The following is a 12039-nucleotide window of genomic DNA, read 5'->3' on the forward strand; positions in this document are numbered from 1 at the left end:
GAATGAAATTGAATAACTAATGTCATAAGACAGAGATAGGAGAAGTGATAAATAAATCGAGTGGTAAATTGAGTTACTTCCTATCTGATTGCAGAATTCTTGTTACCCATAAGGCGTCATCAACTGCCCTCAATTTTTGGTCTTTGTAGTACGTTTCTTCCTATCAATGCTATTGAAATTAAGAAGTAACATTGCAGTGTGTTATTAAAGACTAATGTAAAAGTTTGCTATTTCATTTCTGTGCAGCTGCCTTTCCATCCTTTTTCATAGTGTGAATTATGAAGATTATGTTAAATTTAAAAATACAATAGAAGAAAAAGGTAATGATCCATGAGAACAGGAATGTGGATAAAGAAACTTTTATCTGTATTTTCAGAATCTCATTGCTGACATAATAAAACCAAATTTTATCTACTCAGAATCTGCAATGTCTGTATAAATTGTAGAAATCAAAATATAAGCAGATTTTGAAAGGGAATCTATAAAGGATTCAAGTTCTAAATGAAATCTGATGAAATTTCTGATGACATCTTCCGTAGAGGAAATTGCTTCAGGTAATACTTAATGGAAGCTGGAAATTATAGTAATACTGTTCTTTGATCTATAACTACAAGATGCTTTCAAGGAAATAGATTTATCCTGATAGGTAGAGATATTTTTTTACTAAAAAAGACCATGAAAATATCTGTACTCTTTCTCAAGTTAACTGTTTTCAGAAATGAATAAATATTTTGAGTGAAAGCTAAAATGATAATAATTTTATTTAAGGAAAATCCTTCAGAAAAAGGGAGAATATTTTAGCCTGAAATCGGCGGGCTAAGTATATATGGGGTAAGAGTCAATAAAATAGTAATTTGAGCAACAGCTGAATATGACTCTAACAGGGGAGAGTAAAAATGAGGAACAAAGAAGGAAACTTGTCTACGTTGTGTAAAACAAGTTTATATAAAGCTGTTTCCTTATAATGTGTTAGGAGGAATAAAGTGTCTGTTCGCTTCCAGTACCTCTACACTGCTGTCAGAGGGAATGACTGTGAACATTTATATCTCAGTGCTGAGGAAATGACAGCATAAGCTTGATGGGACTAATTTTTTACCTGAGAATAATCTCGTGTTTGAATAGATTATTCCATTATAAATGTCTTTGATATACCAATGACATAGGAAAGTCTTCCATATGAGAAATTTGATTATTTTAGTCTCAAGAATGAAGTCAAAATTGTACAGGTTTTCCTTGATACTATTTCTTACTCCCCTTAAACAGAGCTTGCAAGAATAGCAAACCATCATCTCCAATATATTTTTGATTTTAGCCAATATGGGAAGTGTTTGTAAAATCCAAAAAACAAAAAAAGGACTTTTAAGATGGCTTTAATTCCCTATGAGTAGAGGACATCATTAGTGATCTGCATGAAAAATTTAAGTGTATGCTTGTTGTAGCCACAACGGACTCATGTAACAGCTATTTTTTTTCCCTTGAGAAAATGTCTGATATTCTTTCATAATTGCAGTTTTATAATTCAGGGGATCTTTTTTTCCTCTGTCTGATTAGAACTTTTCTCCCTGAGACATCTCTAATTTTTGTGGGGAAGAGAAGATTAGATACAGGGATTCCCACAGCTATTCCTGTTTACAGCTCTGTTATAAGATTTGGCCATTCTGATATAAAGATACCAGTGCTTTGTGCTGTCATGTCAATGGCACTTAATGTTAAATTGACATTCAGATAAAACTGAAATCTTATTGATGCCACACAGTGACAGGAAGAAAAAGCAAAACACAGCTGTCTGGTAAAAGTAACAGACTGCAACTTTAAATAAGGAGCAATTCAGCACAGCTCCTGAATAACAAACAGGCAGCCTCCCTGCCATGCCTGACCACTCCCGTATGACAGTCCTGGCACAAGAGGAACTTTAGCTGTGGCTGTTCTCACTCATGCACTGAACTTACTCTGACTCGTGTCATGAGTGCTTCCTTGCTTCTGTTTAATCTTCCTTCCTTTAACATAGTCTCACTTTTCTTAGCTTTTGGAGAAACAAAAAGCAGTACCTGCACATTTTATCGTACATGTCATATACAAATATTTGTGACCCTCTAAATAGTGTCTAATGCTGCTACTGTGTGATCTTTATGGACTTACACAGATCACAGATCACTTAGCACTGTACTGTACTTGAACAGTTTTCTCAGTTAACGTTCCCAAGCATTGGAGAAGAAAACATTCATTTGCTTCACAGTACCAGCTAGAAGTTTCAAAACTCATTTATTTTCGTGGTGCCTGATGATGGATGTCTGTAGTCATGACATGTAAGGAACTCTGCTGCTGTGTAGAATTGCTCTTTGGACTCCTCAGACATGAAGGTTTTCACATGTCCTTTGCACTGGCAGTTGCTTCTCTGGAATAACATGAAGTCGCTGTTGGACCTTATCCAGACATCTTTTTTAGGAGCAGCTTATCTAGTTCTCTGTGGCAATTTCATGGTTCCCCAGTCCTGTGCAGTAAATAATAGAAGCAAAAGCGTCACGTATCTGCAGATTAAACCTTAGAATATATTGTAATAAGTCAGTGGAAGGGTCCATCAAGAAATACTGACAGATACAATCTGTGGGATCATGCCTGGCTACACTGGGCCATTCAGTTCTGCCTCTCAACAGACTCTGTGTTTCAGAAACATAGAGAACTAGTTACAGACTTTTTAAAGTCTGAAAATCCTTCAGAAATTTGTGATACACTATGTGGCTAGATTTTAGATTTCTGAAGGGACATTGACCTGTCCCTGATTTGCTGCTGTAGATTAAAAATGAAATTTCATGCTAGTTCCTAAACAATTGTTTTTTATTTGTATGCTCCACTTCCTTGTGATGTGGATTTAGATATTCAAACCAGAGAGACCTAAGGAGGAGTTCAGCAGGCAAGAAATGCACCACAGGGTATGGGGAAAGATGATTTTTGGGACAAAAATGCTAGGATGCAAATGTGAGAGAGGAGGATTGTCGAACAGGCTGTCCAAGAAATAGAGGAAGTGTATGGAGTGGAGAACTGATACTACATTGGTAAAAAGAAGAGTGCAAAAATGAAACTGAGAAAAGGATGAAACACAAGACATAGAACAGTAGTGGCATGCCATGTTAGGAGAACAGGCTGAATAGGCCATGATTATTAAATTGTGTTCTTCAAAAATTACTTGGAATGAAAATCACGATTTTGTTTGAATTAAAATATGTATTTGCAAATATACGTAAACAAAATGAATAACCTTTTTTTTTTTAAAGTACTCTGAAAATTTCAAAAGAAAAATATTTCCAAATTTTCTTAAATTATCATCTTTAAGTAACTGAATTATTGCTCTGGGCATGGCGTTAGAGAGAAGGAAGATGTTAACTATTTCTCATTTTCAGTTAGGGAAAAAAAAAAGGTTTGATATGTGGGAGGTATCACACATGTGGGAAAGGTAATTTGTTAAAGGTTACTGTGATTTGGTTCAGAAAATTACCAGTTGAAGGTCTCCTGACTTTTCTGTGTATGGTTCAGAGATTCTTACCTGTTTAAAACCACTGGGTTTTCTCAGTGCTGTAATTCACATCTATTCACAAGAAATGGGCTGCTTTTTGCAATCTCTTGTTACAAAGTTTAAAATGCAGTTAAGCTTTGCAGGTGAGAAAGAGGGGGCTAGCAGAGATCACTACAGGTGTCCATATGGATATGTTGTTTTACATTTACATTGAAATTTTATCTTTAGAGTATGAAAAAAAGATTTTTCAGGTAGGCTTCTTAAGCGAATTTTTTTTCTCATCTTCTGCTGTATTCCTTGTAGCTAAAAATGTGATTGAAATTTGCAAGCAGATTTCAGCTAAATTCATAATCTCAGGAGTGATAGTCTAAAGATTACATTGCTTTAATATTAAAGAAGTGATCATATTTGAAGCATTACTACTGAGACCTTAGTGGGAACAGTTTCCATGAATTTGTCAATGCAGTGGTTTGAACGAAAGAACTTCTTTACCTTTTTTGCCACCTCAACCTAGACTTTTTCTCTCATATTTTAAAAAGAGTCTATTCCTATGAAGCCATTATAGACTTTGTCATTATATGTATGTGCAGCTGGATTTAATGAGTTTTAGCTGGGATTTGTTCCAAAAGTTTGCTCATTTCCTCTGTTTTTCACAAAAGACCCCTGTTTATTTGCAGTGAATCATTTCCTCTTTTCCAAGTTTTAGATGAGTAGACAGTAGTGTTACTGTTAATTTCTTCTCGCTGCTATAATTACCAGAATTTTCCCATGGGCAGAAATTCCTGTCTGAAAACTTAGAACACTTGAACAGAACTGCCAATATCCTATTGTTTTTTTTACCCCTGACTTTCTTGTCTACATTGGCCTCATGTTGAATGAAAAATTATTATTTTCCATTAAGCATTATTGACTTAACCCTATCTGTTGGGAAAGAGAGGCTGATAAGCAGTTCCTTAAGTCAGGTAGATGATCAGCACTTAGACGTCTTGAATGATGGAGTAATCCTTCTTGCAATCTCCTTCTTGCTGCAATTCAAATGTAAGATATTTTAAGTGTGTCATTGTTGATTTCTTGTTTCATTTGTAAAAGTATTAACTGTAACAGTCTAGTTATAAAATCTAAGATACACAAATGTGAATATATTATTCTGTTCCATACTTCTAATACTCTTATACAAAATTACAATCTTATATATTTTATAATGTATATACTATATAAAGTATGATATATAGCATATAGTATAGCATATAATGTTAGACACTTCAAATAATTTTTGGATGCCCTTAAGTTCAAAGTTTGATCTTAACTTTCTTCTGGCTGATTTATTCCCTTTCTGAAAATGTGGAAAAATCAGGAAAAAAACCTCTAGAATTACTTGGTAAAGATTTTAACAGTTTAGATGTAAGAATGTGATTTTTTCTCCATTTTTATATAGGAATTTTATTATATTAGGGAACTGTTTACATTTCAACAGGTTAAGCTTGGTGTCCTCAAACTTAGTTATTTTTTATAACTGAAGATTAGCAATAAAAAGGAAAAAGATTTTTTTTCAGTCAGCCAAACTAAGTTTCTAATGTTTCTAATTTTTTTAAATAGTAAGGAAGTTATTTCAGAATGAAATTAAGATTATTCTTTCGAAAGTTTATGCATATTAAAATCATCCTGCCAAAACTATGTGTACATAAAGTATGGACAGAATTAGGGATGCCTGTAAAGAGAAGACTATTTGGAACAAAGACAGTTAAAGATGAATGCTGTAAACTTATTTATTTCTATTCCTTCTGCTTCCATAAACTTTATAGATGTAGAAAGTTGCTTGAAACAGGATGATGTAAGGTAGACAAGATTTATGTGTTATACAGTTGTTCACCACAGTATATTCAGAAGCTGATTTTCAGAAGTTCTGGGCACAATACCACTAGCCAGAATAACAGGTGATGTGTGCATGGGCTTCGCCAGTGAGTGTGAAGGAATTTACACAGTTGGAGATGAAGGGGTTCTTTTGATTTTCAGTCCTGTCTGTGCCATACTGTTTTTTATAAGCTTGTACAATGTTTTTTCCCTTTTTAAGCCGTCCTTTTAAGTCATTCATGGTGACTTCATTCCTCTAAGGGTGAGTGTTTTAGAAAAGACTGTGAGGAGATGGATGAATTTGCAAACACTGAATTGTTTGGTATCTGTGAAGTCAAAGTATCTTGCACTAAATAACACAGGGGGAAAAAAGTGTGTGTTCATGTTATTTCTTCTCCCCAAAAAAGGGTAACACCAGTCTCTTCTCACAAGCCACCTACTGAATATTTTTAAATACTGGCTGTATCAGTCATTTCCCCATATTCAACAGATATTTGAAGTTAGAGTTCTTAAACTCATGTGGAATTTCACCTGTAATCCCTGCTTCTTATATTGAGTATAAAGTGTAATTATTATTCACTTGCTTGCTGATTGCAAAGCTTACTTATGTGCTTTCTGTATATTCACAGCAGTTATCTTGCTGCAGGCACATATATTTGCATATCCATCTCTTTCAAGAATCGTTATTTCTGTATTTTCTTTCAGTAAAATAATAAAAACCTGTCTTCTGCTACCTGTTACACATATTTAACTTGCTTCATAAAATGGCAATTTTTAATTTATATACATGGATGTTGTAGCTGAATGAGGGAGAACAAAATTTTTGAACAGGATACGTGGACACACAGAACCTGGTTTGAAATTGGTGGAGAAAGGCCTTAAAACTTCTTGTCATATATTTATAACAGGAGAAAATTACAGAAAATAATTCTTTCTCATTTTATGTTCAAAAGACCTGTTATTGACAACATGTCCTAACGTTTCTATTTTAGATATTTTGTATGTTTACATCAAGTTTTTGCATGTTGCTCATGTTAAGATGTTAGAAATTATTATCCATAGAATGACTTTCTTATCCATATAGTCAAAATTAATTGCCAGTTGATTACAAGGCTTTTGAGAAATTAAAAATATACATCTTAGCTTCCAAAGGATACAAAGCAGCTGTTTCTGAAACCTCACTATAGCCACATTATCCAAACATTTTTCTTTCTATAGATTTCTATAGATTTTATAGATTTCTATAGATTCCAATTAGGTAGAGATTTTGTAGTTGGGCATTTTTCCAGTGCATTTTCTTTCCTCCAGCTGTAGGTTTCAGGACACAGTTGCACATAAATGGTTCCAAGATAGAATGAAAATGCCAAGAACTCTTACTTCAAATTGCATTGATTTCATGAAATAGATTATGTTATGGGTGTTTAGGATGCAACAACTGCAGAATGAGTATTTTTAACATTTACATGCATTTAGAAATTCATTATATACTCTGAACATTACCTTAAGTACCATTTAATACTTTTAATTACTCTTTGATAGTTCAAAAAGATTCTGTGTTAAACATATAAACTACATTTATGAGATTAAATGACTTGCGATTTAGGCAACTCTAGAAGAGTTACTGATGTTTCAAGTGTTTTCATAGTACCTTTATTTCATAATAAAACAGGTTTTAATATTTCCATGACTGTACTGAAATAGGATTTGTATATGCACTTACGCTTCTTTTTTGAAGTCATCCCAAAGTCTTTTGTCACATCACTTTCAGAAGCTGAAGATAGGTTATACAGTATTTGTGAGTTTGGGCTTCCATGGCAAGTGGAAAGGACAAGAAAATGCCTTTTCACAATGAGCATGAGCAGAGCCCACCCAGTCTATATTTATGGTATAGTAAGTAATATAATTGTTAGAGATTATTAAAGAATGTTTGGGGTCCCTTTGGTATTTAATATATAAGCTGCAAAACCTTTTTTGCATTCGAAATAAATAACCCCTCATAGCTTGTTTGGTGAAATTGTCTCAGCAATTAATGGTATTTTTGTTGTAATAGTATTTCCCCATCCGTAACAAGCAGTAATATTTACAGGGAATTATATGAGTATATATTATTCATCCAGGCAAGATTATTGATACCTTTTTCTACACCTACACGGTATAGTTTTTATGTTTTCAGGACCTGTTCATCTTTAGATTAGACATATAAAGTTTTGAAAATAACCCAGCTGGCATTTCTTTTAAAATGTCTTTCAAAGACATTTGTCTGGAGGCTTTTTATTTAGAGTTCTTACTACAAAGTAGCAGAGTTCACAGAAGTTACAGTACAAGTTCATGCTTTTGAATTTACAAGAGGAAATTCTTATGTGGTGGCTACAGTGTTCTGGGATCATATCTGAGGCTGAGGTTCCATGATCCTTAAAAATGAATTGGTGCAGCATCAGGATGCCCAGAAGTGCAAATCTGATCTGAGTCTGGCACAAGAACATGATTGAATTCCTGTAAAATTAACTACAGGATATAGAAGGAAACTTACAAGGATTTGGTGCTTTTATGGCAGTTTTATATATGGTTTGGCATAAAGTCAGAATGGCATTGACAAACAATAATGAATTCAACATAACTGTAAATAAAGCTAAAATGTCTAAAGCAATTGAACAAATTTGCACCATGGGACCACAGTATTAAGGGCTGTGATGTTACATTTATTTTATTGTTAGTTCAAGTATTTCCTCTTCTTTAAAACTGTTATCTTCCATCTCCATAAGTATTTTTTAATTGGCATAGTATATTTTTTGCAATACTTAGTAAACAGGGTTTACTAAGCCAGAAAGAAAAAAGGAAGGAAGGAAGGAATAAAGCCCTGCAGCCTAATTTCTTTGTTCTGGGACCTAATAACAGTGTGCTTATATCAACTAAATCAATCATAATATAACATGCATCAGCATACTTTTGTGTAGGAAGTAAAATTTGAATGAGTACCCTAGCTCACAATTCAGAGTGTCTTTTTGGCTTTTGTCCATTCATTGGAGTCTTAGTGTTGAACTCAAGGTTAGAGTTTCAAATTGGCGACCGAGTACCTACAGGTTGGTAAAGTACCTTTTAGGTGCTTCTGTTTTCATGTGTCTGGCTTTTGGAGAATGATGGTTTCAAAATACCTTAGGACTTCTAGCAGGAAATTACTTGGTTTAGATTACTTATTTTTCATACAGTCACTGTAGGTTTACATGCGGTGTAAATGCACACACATATATAGGAAATAAACAGTATTCTTCCTTTCAAAATGAGTGAAGAGAGCATTTGCAGATATCTCAGGATATTGTCAGCCTCTGTTCTAAGTACACTGTGCAATACAAAATACCTGAAAATTTCTCTTGGAGACACAAAACGAACACTTGCTTCTTTGTACTGATGACAGGCTTTGGGGGGATAAACTTGAAGCTGAACTGAAAGTTGTGCTTCATGGTTGCACATAGCATGTTCCACCCACTAATGGACACAAAAACAAGGTAAAAACACCTGAGTGCAGATAGTGTGGACATCATATCCTCAGCATCATTGTTTTGTTGCGCAGCTTTGCTTTTACTATACTGCACTGCTTACTAATGTAGCTTATACCACAATGCCCATCATAATTAAACTGAGTTGAAAGAAGTTGTAATTAATAGTCTGCATACAGTTACAGACATGTCAGTAATTTTTACCCTGACAACTGGTATTTCTATGTTCCTGATTATTTACATCAAATATGACAGAGTAAATCACATTGGATAGTGCCAGGAGGTTACAGCCAATCATCAAGATGTATTCTGGCTGTTTTGGTTTTCATTTAACAAGCTTTTATTCATTCATTGTTCTCACAATCCTATAATGAAACTCAAGAATAAGATAATTGGCAGCAATTTGCTGATACAATAGTCTTTCTCAGCAGTAAGAATCTTGGCAGAATTTCTCTGATGCTGGCTTGTTGCAATGTCAGGTAAACCCAAGTACTGTGATTGTGTGGCACTGATAACCATATTTCCCTGTTATAAAAGGTCATAGAATCTACTTTAACACTGAAGTTCTGTTGCAACATTTCTACAACAATATTTCACAACAATATGGACCTTTATGACAAATTACTCCAGATGTACAAGAACATCAGGGAAAAAGGAATGAAAAGTTCTATTTTTTTGTGTATGAGAGGAAGAGGAAGAAATTGAGAAAGAAGAGCACAGGGCAAGATACTTCTATGTTTGTAGAGGATGAGCAGCACCTACATGCATGTGAAATACCCCAATTTTTAATAGGCCTGCTGATAAACAATGATAGTCCTCTGCTGGAGAAATACAGTGAACATGTGGCTGCAAATTATGTACTGTCATTCTTACAGTTTTTTCTAAAGTATTCAAAATGCCATTTAAAAATTTGGCATAAAGGCCAGCAATTAGTTTGTTGGATGTGCTTGCAGGGAGTATTCTTGAAATACAAAACTCAATAATACTCTTTATTTTGCCACACTGAATGTTTGTATCTATTTTTTTCCCCCTTAGGCATAATATTGCACAAAGAAACGTTAGAATTGAGAGTACCACTGGACTCTTCCTGAATTATCAATACCTAGAAATTAAAATCAAGGTCGTCTTTTTAACAGAAATACCTGAATAATCTAAATAAACCATCAAATACTGAAGGGTTTAGTGTCTCAAGGATATTTAAATTTAGGTTTTATATATTGCATCCAGTTAGATATTTTTATTTGCATGTTATTTTTTAATTTATTGTGTGTGAATGTGAAACAGGAAATTAAATTCTGGTACTTAATACAGTGATTTGTTGTGTTCTCTACAGTCATCTTACCTAACACTTTACCCAAACAAATACTTGATTTGGGTTTATAATGGACTGGCAGAAAATCTTAACTCTCCTATTGTTACAAATGTTCCCACAGAGTCTCAAAAATAAGGTTTAAAAACCCAGTATATTTTTGAAGGGACTTCATGTCCTTTGACACATGTACATGCTGAGAAATTCCTGTATGTAGCACTGTGTACTCAGACAGAGTGTTTTTAACAAAACTGTGTTTCCCTATTTATTATTTTCAGAGGTCCTTTGTTGTTTACAGATGATACAAAAATACAGTGCAGTGAGTCTCTGTAGAGTGTGAGGCTCTTGAAGAAATAGGCAATTCACATTGGTACAGACAGGTGAAAAAGTCTGTTCACAGGCAAAAAAAAAAGTTGGAGAACGTGTAGCAATCTACAAAGCAAAGGAGGTGAAATACCTTTATGTTAGTAAATACTTAAAGATGTGATTTACAGTAATGATGTGAACTATTAACAAGACAAAGTAACACTAGAAATACCTTCTGTGTTTGTCAGCCCTGTTTCAAAGCAAGAATAGACAAAGTGCAGGCAGGCTGTTGTAGGCTTCTCTCAAACTTCTAAAGCTTGTGGCATGATCTCTAATTCTTTACATATATCATGTATGTTTACACCTTGTGTAAAACTGAATGCTAACAGGAATACATGAAATTACAGCAAGTAATAACAATGGTTTTATCCCAGTCTTGGTATCTGGGTGGTAGTAGCAGTCCGACTGAAGTAGTTCAGTTGAAGCGGTGATTCTGTGAAGGTCTAGTCTCTAGCTGAAGATCCAGTGGTAGCTCTGGTCCTCTCAGGGAACCCAGTAGACAGGGCTAGCTCAGGCAGTTCTAAGGTTAGGTTATATTTACGTGGGAACACTTGGCTCCTCCCTCCTGGGCAGAGCATCTCACAATGGGATGAGATAAGTCTATGAGTCACACGGTGGGTTTTTGATGGCTCATTGCCTGTCATGCGGGGTGGGTCGTTAGCAAGTGATAATAGCTAACGGATGGCTTATTGCCTGTCATCCGGAGTGGGTGATAGCAGCTAATGGCCCACAGCTGGTGGTAATAGAATATTTAATTACATTAATATTGCAACTTAGGACATTATCTATTCTTTATTTTATTACTATTTACATAGTTTTTACTTAAGATAAGGTCTTTTTGTGGTACACAACAGGTTTTTTTATCTGCCTTTATTACCCACTAAGTATAACTAGGTTCTTGGGCAAAAATTACTTTACGGATGGGTTTGCTTTTGCTTGAGGTGGGACTAATTTAAACAGTTTCTTAAAAAAAACTTTTTACGTGTATTACAGGGACTTTATCTCTATCTACTGTGTGCAAAGGTTTGGACTCGGCAGGACCGGCTCGATTGATAGAATTCCTTGTGTTAATCATTTAGGTGGCTTTTGCTAAGTTTAGTTTTTAATTTTTGAAGGTTCCCCCGCCAAGTGCCTTCAAAGTTGTCTTAAGTAGTCTGTTGCACCGTTCAACTTTCCCGGCAGCTGGTGCATGATAGGGGATGTGGTATATTTATTTAATTTCGTGTTCTCTAGCCCAGGTGCTTATGAGGCCATTCTTGAAATGGGTTTCATTGTTAGACTCGATTTTTTCAGGGGTACCATGTCTCCACAGGACTTGCTTTTCTAGACTCAAGATGGTGTTCCGGGCAGTAGCATGAGGCACAGGGTAGGTTTCTAACTATTCCGTGGTTGCTTCTACTATGGTCAACACGTAGCGCTTTCTTTGGCGGGTTTGGGGAAGTGTGATGTAGTCAACTTGCTATACTTCCCCATACCTGTACTTTGATCATCGTTTACCATACCACAGA

General features: G+C 34.9%; 1 protein-coding gene across 1 annotated transcript in view; it reads left to right on the forward strand.

Annotated features, from left to right (window-relative positions):
- Positions 1 to 12039, forward strand: part of CSMD1 (CUB and Sushi multiple domains 1) — a 1097029-nt gene that overhangs the window by 878957 nt on the left and 206033 nt on the right. The gene's annotated exons all lie outside the window — the stretch shown is intronic.

The sequence above is a fragment of the Lichenostomus cassidix genome, chromosome 3, assembly GCF_008360975.1.
Source record: "Lichenostomus cassidix isolate B80296 chromosome 3, HeHo_3.0, whole genome shotgun sequence".
Lineage (NCBI taxonomy): Eukaryota > Metazoa > Chordata > Aves > Passeriformes > Meliphagidae > Lichenostomus > Lichenostomus cassidix.